Genomic DNA, 12,397 nt, shown 5'->3' on the forward strand with positions numbered 1-12,397 from the left:
AGCATTCCAATTGGAGTGCCCTCGAAAGGCTAGCGCATTTTGTTTACGGCACCGTGAACCTCTCGAGTTTCATGTTGACGCACATACGATCTAAAACCTAAAACCCACTTCTTGTCCACGTCTGTAGGTGCAGTCATAGACAGACAGTTGTCAAAGCTAGGGAATTATTGGGCACTGATGCCAGGTGTGATACCTATGAGGTACACGGACTAACAGCGAGCTATAGGCTTTGCTATGCTGAGTGTTGCTTCGTGGATAGAGCGACTATCTTGCTAGTAGTAGTAATCAAAGCATTCCACTGCCTAACCCAACAGAACACACACAAACTTTGGACATCAACATACTTTGAACACCACTGTTTCACGGGCCATTCTTTTGGCATTAGACCTCGTGGCGCAACGGTAGTGCATCTGACTCCAGATCAGAAGGGTGCGTGTTCGCCCAACACTAGAGTTGCAATAAAAAGTCCACAAGCGGCAACGTGAATTCACAAAGCACCTAAATGTCACTGATTTTGCCAGACTCACACTTCTCATTAGGAACAAAGGGATCTACGTAGCCATGCACTTTGAACTATTGCTGCCACCTGTCCGCTGCGAATGTGCAACTAAAGGTATCTGTTTTGCGTTGGCCGGGAATCAAACCCGGGTCAACTGCTTGGAAGGCAACTATGCTTGCCACTATACCACCAACGCTACCGTTGATTGGTCAACCAAAGTCAAACTCCACATAAATGTGATGCCTGCATTCCGTGCCAGAATGACATCATATTTCCATTTGGCAAAGCATAGATGTTTGCGAAAGCAACCGTTGGATGCAGTATCATGTTCATGCTATGCTGAGTGTTGCTTCGTGGATAGAGTGTGGGGAAAAAAGTGAGGGGAAACGCAGCATGTCAGGTGCACCAGCCGGGAATCGAACCCGAGTCACAAGAATGGGAATCTTGTATGATACCACTACACCACTGGCACTGCTGCGAAGTAGTGCTTTTCAGGCTTTCCACTGGAGTGACAGTGATTCCAAAACCTGTCTCCATCGCTGCGAGTCCAATCTTGCTGCTTCTTGAATTCCTCAGCAACACAGTTGAAACGTTCAAACAATCTTTTCATTTTCATTCGATTCACTTTGCATTTTACAAAAGAAGCAAAACATGGAAGTAACTGAACCAGCTTCATCCGGACATTGGGTCATGCGTGGGTTTAAAGTTACGACATGAAAATCAATGAAACGGACTTCCAAGTGCTTTGAGAGTGTAGAAATGACAGTTTGAGCCCCAGGGCGCGAAGCTGTGTGGTGTCATGGCTGGCAACAGGAGTCTTCTTGGGGTTGTTTCCCTCTCTCCCTCAGAGGGAGGTAGAACAGCTATGTGCGGTGCCAGAGCTGCTGATAGCATGTTCTCCGGTGTCCCGCTCTTTTTGGTTTTCGGTGCCTCGCTGCGCGCCGCTCTCGGCCAGGGTATTCTCAACTCTTTTGAGTTGTTTGCGGTCCTGCCGGACCATGACCATGTTATGTTGGGTGTATTTTGATAAGAGCATTTGGGCTCTGAGCTGAAGCATTGATCTAAAGAAGACCTCTCCCCCCCAAAGTTATCAGATTTCCTTAGCTCATCAGCTTGGAACTGGTATGCGTCAAAGTGACAGTTTTCGGGAGGATGGCACCGAGAAGAGGCCAAATAGTTTGGAATCCTGCTATGAGATGTCTGGAGAAAGGGGCCTGTAGGTGATAAAAACTCTTTGAAGTGGACGAGAGCCAAAATCCCGACATAGAGCTACGAACCCGGGCCAACCGGCATTTCCAAAAGATGGCATGGATTGACATCAGTCATAAATCAAGCCCCCCTTCAATAGGACACTGGGGGCTGAAACCGAAATACAATCTCAAAAACTCAAGAACCAATCACCTATTGATCTGACAGACTATAAAGAACAGCGCACGGCCTCTCTCTCTCTCTCTCTCTCACCTGAACCAGAAACTCGCTGCCACAGCTCAACCTGTAGCTCTGTTGCCGGAACCGGAACCAGAAACCAACCAAGTCTTTGCCGGCAACAGAAGAGTTAAACTTTGTTGATAATTTTAGAAATAAAATCTGTCAACGCCGAGAAATATCTTCTCATTCCTGTTTAACTGTTTAGTCTGAAATTGACACAAGTTAATAGACATTAGATTATGGGTGACCCTGCCTATCCCTAATCATTGAATAATAATCAGTTAAGGGAAATTGTGGTAACAAGTAATGATAGGATCTTTCTCGGCACCTAAACGTAAATGAGACTGATATATATAGGGTATTTTTTTGAAAGGGGGGCTGTGGGGGATTTGACCTTTGACTTGAACTCAGGGGGCCTCTCCTAAAGGGGGGTTAAGGGTGATTTGACCTCTTGACCTTGAACTTGAGTTGAACTCAGGGGGTGGGGGGTGCTTGTACCACGTCACAGAATAATTACCATATTGATGGATTCCGAGGGAATGTGCAGGGTGGTAGGGGTCTTCAACTGTTTTTCAAGCCCTCTAAAAGATTTGTCTTTAAGCCAGACTGATTCTTTAGTAAAATAGCAATTTTTCTCTATATGTGTGAAGCTGCAAAAGAGCGCTATGTATACCCTTCAGATTGTTTAGAAAACATAGATATTTTTCCCTACGCTAGTGAAGCAATGTAAAGATTGAATAAATACAATTATGAAGTTTTAAAGGTGTGTGTGTGTGTGTTCACAACACCCGGTGATGTAAAAGCAATGTAACGTTACTAAGTTAAGAAATCCTTAAATATAGAAGAGTTATAGAATATATATGTTAAATAAGAAGCATAGACTATATATGTAAAAACTGGGACATTTCAATACAACTCAATAAAAGCAGCATTTGTAATAATATTAGTAATCAAACATCAAATTATTATGTAATATAAACCATTCATGCATTAAGATTCAGTGAATACACTCAATGCGATCACAGCACATCCTGTGTGTGTGTGTGTGTGTGTGTGTGTGTGTGTGTGTGTGTGTGTGTGTGTGTGTGTGTGTGTGTGTGTGTGTGTGTGTGTGTGTGTGTGTGTGTGTGTGTGTGTTTACATATATACCGAGTGCAGGCTGGAACGCTAATCTCAAGGGCTCAGATTCTGATGAGAACAAGCTGTTATCTAGCCGCTTGATAAAGAATCCTACCCGAAACGATGTTGGAAACCTGTAACTATAAGGCTATCAAAATATAAGTTATTCTTAACCATTAGGCTGTATGAAGATATAAAAACATGATAACAATTAAATTAACGAATGATGGTTACCACAAAACATTTAGGAATCTGGAGGTACATACAGCCGCTATGTGTTAAAGTTTGCGGGGATTGCGGTGGTCATCAGCGCGTTCCAGCGCACAGCGCGGTGTTTAAATGCGGGTTTGCGGTGGAGATTCAGTCCATTTGGTCAACACGCTGCCTGCACGGTCCAGAACACACAAAGAGACATCAGGATGCCCGGCCACGACCATGCGGAGCGGACACTAAACTTCTCAAACTTTGATGGTAAGTATAATTCAATTAATCAAGAAATATAATTGCGAAGTGTTTAGATATCCGTACACTAGTTCAGAAAGATTAAAAATATGCTACATTTACATACGTATTTAAGAAATCTAATATTTGAAATGTTTTAAATATATTTGAATTGTATTTAAACGTTTAAATTCTGTTTATAGGAAACGCTGATTTTCAAACGTCTCAAGAGCCTTTTACACTAGGTACTATTATTTATTGATATATTTTTTAATATTTATAAATAATAGGCACAGCGCGATGTTTCTAACAAGCACCCATGTATCTGCAGGATTACCGAGCGCCCCGTACAATGTGCTCGATTTCTACACGAGCGAATCAATGAACACGGGTAAGACTCATTTAATAATGTATCAACCATATTAATTATACGCGATATGAACGTATGTACATTTTATTTTCATATAACCATATTTACTTTCAGATTTGTTCCCGACATTAGATGACGAGCGACCCAGCACGTCAAACGCTGAGCCGCGTAGGTTATACTTTCCATTTCATACATGTAATAAATATCTCGCCAGGATGTGTGATGTTTAATTATGGATCTATACAGGCGGATTTTTATATTATTTTGTGTTTTTATCAGAGGATCTATCCAGACCGACCTGTGTCAAGTATTTACGGAAAATAACGCATTCCGAGGGTGAGTGAGACCTTTATTCCATCACTCCGAGAGATGGAGCCGTGGTTATATTGTACACAGTGTGCACAATGGCTCTATTGTTTGGCGCTGACCGGGCGTGCTGTGCTGAGGGCCTGCGCCGAGCCATCTGAGCAGAATGATGCGCACGCAGTTTGGCCCCGAGGCATGCTGGGATCTGTACTGTTTAAAGGATTGTAGTAGTCTACGTTTGAAAGTGAAAGTAACCTGGCTGCAGTGCCCAGACTAAACTAGGTTATTAACTTATGTTTATACATGTCTCCGTTTTAAGACACCGAAAGTGATGATGATGAGCTTGAATCAGGAACGCCGGATCTAAGAAGACGTCTGCATTTAAACGGTCTGTTTGCATCGTTTATACGCTTTTACAACCGAGTATTTAAAACTATTATTTATGAAACGATAATATTGTGCGGGTTCTTGTCATTTTACAATGTACTTACTTAGACCGTTATTATTAATGTTTTCGTAGCACACGCTTTATTGAGACAATTATTAACGTTGTCTATTATTGTAATACAACATTCTAGATGTAGTTATTCTTTTAAACATTTTTATATATATTTTTAATTATGAATGGTCTATAATATTCTGAGCACTATTGTATTAATAAGAGTAAGAATAGTTCATTTAAAAGCTATAGGTTTACATAAATCGAATTATGATAATAATATATTGTTTGTTTAAGGATGTTATTTATGTTATTATTATTATTGTTATGTATTTTTATTATTATTATTATTATTATTTATTTATTTTTAATTATTATTATTATTATTTTATTTATTTATTTATTTATTTATTTTGTGTTACTGTCTGTGATTAAACGTATCCGTTCTCATGTGTTTCAGGTTCATCGGAGTCTATTTCAGACAGTTCATTACTGCGGCTGATTACGCAGCAAGGTAGCCCCAGTTATTCACCAACAACACCCCGAGAAACCGCCCGGGTGTCTCTGCAAGTTAGGAGCCAGGACTCCCCGATGCATATCCAAACACCGCCTGGACCGCCTGCATCACCAGTCAGCGTCGTATCGAGTGAAGAAGAAGATCTAACTACAACCTTGCGGGAGACTATCAATCTACAGGTTGAGTTGGCATCTACGGACCTGTGTGAGTTGCTACATATAGTGTTGAATAACCAAACACAGGTAATTGAGGGTCAAACAATCTTAATGAATGCCTTAGCAAGCTATATAAACAGGATCGGGGATTGAACATGTCTGAAAGTAATAAAAGGACCAATGATGCAGACATTCACGAGCAGGAGTCCAAAAGATCTAGAGAGAATGATCCTGACACGAACGATCCTGAGGCCATAGCAAATGTACCGATTACCCCCGAGCTATTAGAAATGGTGTATGAAATAAACAACCGACCGGCACCTGCTATAGACTTGTATCCCTCTGTAAATTCTGACTTGTTACAAATGGTTGATTCCTTAGAACACCTACCCCTTCCGAACGCAAACAATTTAACAAAACAACCCCAACTTATTACTAGTCCTGCTCCAACAGAAATCGTTCTTGAGTATGCATCTAACCACATTGTAAATGACAATTGTGTTGACACTTTTGAAGGTCTTCAGCATGCTTTAAACAATGTACAACAAAGGGGTTGTGGCGGAGGTCAGAACAGTGAAGCTGCAGGTGTTGACAATGGGTTTAGTCGCGAGCTTAGCGATGTTCAAAATATCAACAAAGAGGCTGAAGATGTTCGGGGGAGTAACCATAGATCAAATGCTGGTGGTGGTGGGGATTGCCATAATATCGATGCTGATAATAATGATGGGGGTGTAGAGCACGTAGACAGACCAAACTTCGGTAATTTTGAAATTGTTCACAGATTTAGCTTTGCAGAGTTATTCAACAGCGACAATTATGCCGAGATATTTGTTACAATGCATGATATTATACAAAATATGCTTGACCGAATTACCAAACGTGTTAGACCCCAGGATGTGGTGCAGTTGGAGCTGAGAGCGGATTCATTATTTAGCAGTGTTTTTACCATAATGAGAGGTGATGAGTTAGATGTTGAGGCTTTTCTATCTAAAATTGAAAACCTGCTTCAGAGTCAAGTCTTCATCCTGGCCGATGAAAGTCTGGTCTTGGTCATTAACGTTGTTCGTAACCCTGAGGGTTGTGTTCGTAGGAGATTGTCAAGTCTTGTCTCAAGACTGAAATAATTCATAAGAAACTCGGGCAAATAGTGAATGAGTGTAATACAAATAACAAAACATGCTTTGCGTGTAGTATAGTACGCCTGCTCAAACCTAATATAGTTGCAGAGCAGGTTTTGCATGATGCTTTGCAAATGCATCAGGCAGCGTGTCTATCGGAACAGGAGATGGTGACTTTCTCAGATATCCACAAATTTGAGGAGGTGGCAGATGTTTAGATTATAGACTAGTACCATTGTGAGATAAATGATGTATTTGACACATTTCAAACTCACTCAGTGTTTAACCCCCACACATATTTTCTTTTCCTTCACGAAAATCATTACTACGGTATTAGAAATTTGAAGGCTTTTCTGGGTTGTTGGTACGTCTGTGATTTTTGCTACAAGGGTTTTAACGATAGGAAGAACCATCAATGCGCCGGGTACTGTAATGTGTGTTACCATCCGCAATGTCGAAAGGGTGAAGCTCCCACAGTGCGGTGTAAGGATTGTTTAAGGATCTGTCGGTTCGCTTTCAGTTTTTCCGAACACAAAATACCTAGAGGGGGTACGGGTCAAAGCATCAGCCCTTGCGATAAAACAAAATTCTGTCTCCAGTGTTATAGACAGTACACCTATAAAGAGGATAAACCCCACAAGTGTGCTGCTCTGAGGTTTCATCTCTGTAACGCCGACTTAACACCCGAGACCGAACACCAATGTTTCATACAGTCTGTTAAACTGGCACCCCTACATAACAAGTATGTCTTTTATGACTTTGAGTGTAGGCAGGAAGGAGGCGTTCATATAGCGAATTATATTCACTGTATAGACATGTTGGATCGCGAGTGGGCTGCGGCTGGTGAGTCATGTGTTGAGGGTTTCCTTCAAAAATACCGCTGTCCAAAGTATCGAGATTACACATTCATAGCTCGTAATGCTAGGGGGTATGACTCTTATATATTGATGAAATATTTGGTGGAAAGCGGTGTAACCCCCGACATCATAGCGTAGGGGTGTAAAATAATGTGTTTCACAGACCATGATTTCAACCAGCGTTACATAGACTCGCTCAACTTCTTACCCATGAAACTGAGCGCTTTACCTAAAGCGTTGGGGTTTGAAACGCGAGAAAAGGGCTGGTTCTGCCACTTTTCTAACACGGTCAAAACACAGAATTATAGAGGCATCTACCCGGCACCCAGTTATTATGGGGTTGAATCCATGATGACTCGGGAAAGGCAGGACTTCTTCAACTGGTATGACACGGTTAAGGATGGCATTTTTGATTTCAGAAAGGACATGGCCGCCTATTGTAGAAATGATGTGTTGATCCTTAAAGAATCATGTGTTAGGTTCAGGCATGAAGTCATTAAGACAGCGGGTCTTGACCCTTTACAGTGTACGACAATAGCTTCTCTCTGTATGAAAATGTTTCGAGCCAATTTCTTGCAGAAAAACACCATCGCCATTACAACGCCGGACAATTACAGATGCCTTCAAAAGAGTTTTTCTACGGCCTCCATCCAATGGTTGGAATACATGTCTGACAATCATAACATCTTGATCAGACATGCTTTGAATTATGGCGAGGTTAGAATGGATCCCTACTTTCTGGATGGTTTTTCAGAGGAAAATGGGGTTCGTACAGCTTATGAGTTTGCCGGTTGTATTTACCACGGTTGTCCTCGGTGCTTTGATGCAAATACTTTTAATCCTGTCACTCATCAAATCTGTGGAGATATGCATTTTGATTTCGTACAAAGAATCGAGACTCTAAAAAACACCTGTGGTTTAACTGTGAAAGTGATGTGGGAACATGAGTGGACGGCTATGAAAAAACAGGACGGTAGTGTACGAACCGAGAGACGCTTTGTTCGAAGGGCGCAATCTGTTTACATTACGAGGCGAAGGCTGAGGAGAGAACAGATTACTATGATTTCACTAGCCTGTATCCCTTTGTCAACAAGACAAAAATTTACCCCATAGGACACCCCACCATAATTTATCGCGACTTTCTCGATCTCCAGCAATACTTTGGCTTAATCAAGGTCACGATGTATCCACCCAGGGGGCTTTTCTTGCCAGTTTTGCCTTATAGAGCTTCGGGAAAATTGATGTTTCCGCTATGTAGAACGTGCGTTGAAACTGAAAACCAGACGGTGGAGTGTCCGCATGAGGATGATGAGAGGTCACTGACAGGGGTGTGGTGCAGCGTGGAGCTTAATAACGTGATTGAGAAAGGATACAGAGTCGGTAAAGTGTATGAGGTCTGGCATTTCTCTGAAAAATCTGACACGCTTTTTGTCGATTACATCATGACACACCTTAAAGGGAAGCAGGAGGCTTCCGGTTACCCTTCATGGTGTACTGATGAAACCAGTAAAGAGAGCTATATTCAGAAATATCTTGAAAAAGAGGGAATCAGGTTGGATCCGAGCAATATAACTGTAAACCCAGCAAAGAGACAGATATCAAAACTGATTCTAAATAGTCTGTGGGGTAAATTTGGAGAGCAGTCTAATAGAATAAACACTACTTTGATTAAAGATCCGCCGCAGTTTCTTCAATTTCTGTTTTCCAAAGAGCATGATGTGTCACACTTTAGCTTTGTAACTGACAGAGTAGCTCAGGTTCAGTGGCGACGACCTCAAGATTTCACGACCAAGCCGGGGAATGTCAACGTTTTTATAGCTGTTTTTTCAACAGCTTATGCTAGATTAGAATTGTATAGTTTAATGGAGCGTCTGCAGGAGCGAACTTTATATCACGATACGGACTCTGTAGTCTTGGTCAGCAGACTGGGTGATTGGATGCCGCCGCTTGGAGATTATCTGGGCGAGTTAATAAATGAGCTAGACCCCCAAGATCACATCATAGAGTTTGTTTCTGGGGGTCCAATGACATACGCTTATAAAACAGCTTCAGGAAAGAGCTGTATGAAGGTGAAAGGTATAACTTTGAATCACTCACAAGAAACTGATCAATATCAAGTCTCTAACGACTCAGGTTCAAAATTACGTTGCAGGCCTAGATCAAGGAATTCAACCTCAAGAGGTGATTACTTCCGGAAATCAGATCGTCCGAAATAATGTGTACATTCTCGAAAACAGGCCACTATAGAAAAGGTTTCGGGTAGTGTACAACAAAAGAGTTCTTTTGCCCGACTATAATACGCTACCCTATGGATATTGACGGGGTATTCGATAACAGTCTTCAACAAAAAAAGTTTTTTTCTTAAAAGGCTTTTAGAGAATTCTGCAACGGCTATAACACAAACTCTCGATAACATAGTTTGGTGTTACTTATGTTGGCAACCTCTGTACGATGAGCTAATGGTTAAAATTTAAAATCTTAAATTTGTGGAAGGTGTCCCCGCATCGCTTTGTGACGATGATTTGTTACCCAGTGACAAATGCAATTTAATAGTGATAGACGATCTCATGGAAACGGCTAGTGACAATAGCGAAGTGGAGAAAGCTTTTACAAAATATACACACCATAGAAATTTGAGCATCGTCTATCTAGTAAAAAGAGTCGAACGATCAATTTAAATGCTAATTATATTATTCTTTTCAAAAATCCTAGAGATAAGCTGCAGGTGAACACTTTGGCCCGGCAAATGTACCCCAGACAATCTAAATTATTTTTGGAATCGTTCGAAGACGCGACTAAAAACCCTTACGGATACTTGGTAGTGGATTTAAAAGCACAAACTCCCGTAGACTATCGACTCAGAGCGGGTTTGCTGCCCCCAGATTGGCCTGTAGTCTACGTGCTAAAGAGAAGAAATAAAAAATAGATGTCGGCTAGGATAAGAAGAAACCTACCGCTTTTAAAAATATTATATGAGGGTAATCCTCATCAGAGGAAAGCTGTGTTGTTGGCCGCCCCTTCTGATCTGATACAAACTTTATGTGAAATCGCCTTAAACGTTCTACGGGGCAATATACCTTTTACAGCTTTTCAACTGGGTGAACTAAAACAACAAAAGTCTGTTATAAAGATCTCCACTAACATGAAGTTATCCATTAAAAAGAAGAGAAACTCTATTAACCAGAAAGGTGGTTTTATCGGACCCCTCTTGAGCATAGCCTTGCCTTTCTTAACCAACCTTCTAGCTTCCAGAGATATCTGAGTATCGTTAAACAGGGTGCAAAAAGCCAGAGTACTCTAACTTTAATGTTGCCTTCGGAGAAAGAGCAGCTTTCTGAAAGTAGTGCGGTTATTGAAACAGAAGAAGAACACCCTGTACAGGCAGATGTGGTTTTATCAGATGCCTCAATCAACAATCCCTAACCAAACCACCCGTAACAAAATCTGCCTCTATAAGGCCGGTGAGAGTGATTGGGTTGAACCCCCCGCCAGACAGAAAAGAATGAAACCTGCATCAAAACCTAGATGGACACCTTATTAAGGGTATAAATGTGTACTTGCAGTTGGAAAGGGGAAAAGCAAAGTCTTTGTATTTAACGTTAGATACTTTTATTACGTTGTATATCCATATTTTGACATGTATTACACAATTTTTACAACATGATATATTCTTATTCTGTAATGTTTTTTTTTAACATTTTATAATGTAATGATTATATGATTATGTCAAATAAAAATTGCTTTTGTACTAAAGCTTTTCTTTTCTTTAACACGCATGACATTTTTAAAAATCTTTACAAGAACAGACATTCTGTATACATGTTTAGGTGTAGCGTTATGTTGGGTGTGTTTTGATAAGAGCATTTTAGGTTTGAACTGAAGCACTGATCTAAGAAGACCTCTCCCTCCAAAGTTATCAGATTTCCTTAACTCATCGGCATGGAACTGGTCTACATCAAAGTGACAGTTTTGGGGAGAATGGCACCGAGAATAGGCCAAATAGTTTGGAATCCTGCTATGAGATGTCTGGAAAAAGGGGCCTGTAGGTAATAAAAAACTCTTTGAAGTGGACGAGAGCCAAAATCCCGACATAGAGCTACGAACCCGGGCCAACCAGCATTTCCAGAAGATGGCATGGATTGACATCAGTCATAAATCAAGCCCCCCTCCAATAGGACACTGGGGGCTGAAACCGAAATCAAATCTCAAAATTTCAAGAACCAATCACCTATTGATCTGACAGACTATAATGAACAGCGCACGGCCACTCTCTCTCTCTCTCACCTGAACCAGACTCTCTCTCTCTCTCTCTCACCTGAACCAGACTCTCTCTCTCTCTCTCTCACCTGAACCAGAAACTCGCTGCCACAGCTCAACCTGTAGCTCTGTTGCCCGAACCGGAACCAGAAACCAACCAAGTCTTTGCCGGCAACAGAAGAGTTAAACTGGGAGAAGGAGATTGAGCCGTACGAAGAATTCTTTTAAAGGACTTTATAAAATAAAGAATTTTACAGACTGCGCATGCCCGCCTGTACCCACCTGATCAGTGGAGTTTTACAGCTGGACAATTGACTAAGTCTACTGTATACGAAAGTGTCAGTCATTTAAATAGCTATTGAGTCTTAAGAAACTTGACCCTTGGAACAAACAGGGACCTGCTTTCCTCAAAGACTTTGTCTTCAAGTAACTACGGTGGAACCCTGCTTACAAAGAAGATTTTGTGCACAACGTTGGAGCCTTCAAACCAGTGGAAAATCTATTTGGAAAAGACTCTACTTTCGCGAAACCCCAACTTCCAGGTGCATCGACTGAGTGGAAGTTCTTGGACAAAGCCGAACCGGACTGCCTTTGTTCCAAACCACACGGAATTCGTGCCGTGTGCTGTTATCTGAGCCCGAAGCCAGAGAGGCCTCTCTGCGACGAAGTTCAGATAAGCTTAACAGTTTGGAGTTTGTGATTCATGACATTTGAGAAATCAGTTAGAAATGTTAATCTGTGATTCACAACTCTAGAATGTGTAATACCATTTAGTTTTTTTAAATATAAATGTGTGTTGCATTAAACTGTTTTGTTGATAATTTTAGAAATAAAATCTGTCAACGCCAAGAAATATCTTCTCATTCCTGTTTAACTGTTTAGTCTGAAATT

At 41.1% G+C, this 12,397-nt stretch overlaps 2 non-coding genes across 2 annotated transcripts; both read right to left on the minus strand.

The window, feature by feature from the left end:
* Window positions 1-623: 623 nt before the first annotated feature.
* trnag-ucc (transfer RNA glycine (anticodon UCC)) lies at window positions 624-695 on the minus strand. The gene has a single exon. It is a non-coding gene; the product is annotated as a tRNA-Gly (tRNA).
* Window positions 696-900: 205 nt separating this feature from the next.
* Window positions 901-971, minus strand: trnag-ccc (transfer RNA glycine (anticodon CCC)). The gene has a single exon. It is a non-coding gene; the product is annotated as a tRNA-Gly (tRNA).
* Between the last annotated feature and the right edge of the window lie 11,426 nt (window positions 972-12,397).

The sequence above is a fragment of the Amia ocellicauda genome, chromosome 16, assembly GCF_036373705.1.
Source record: "Amia ocellicauda isolate fAmiCal2 chromosome 16, fAmiCal2.hap1, whole genome shotgun sequence".
NCBI lineage: Eukaryota > Metazoa > Chordata > Actinopteri > Amiiformes > Amiidae > Amia > Amia ocellicauda.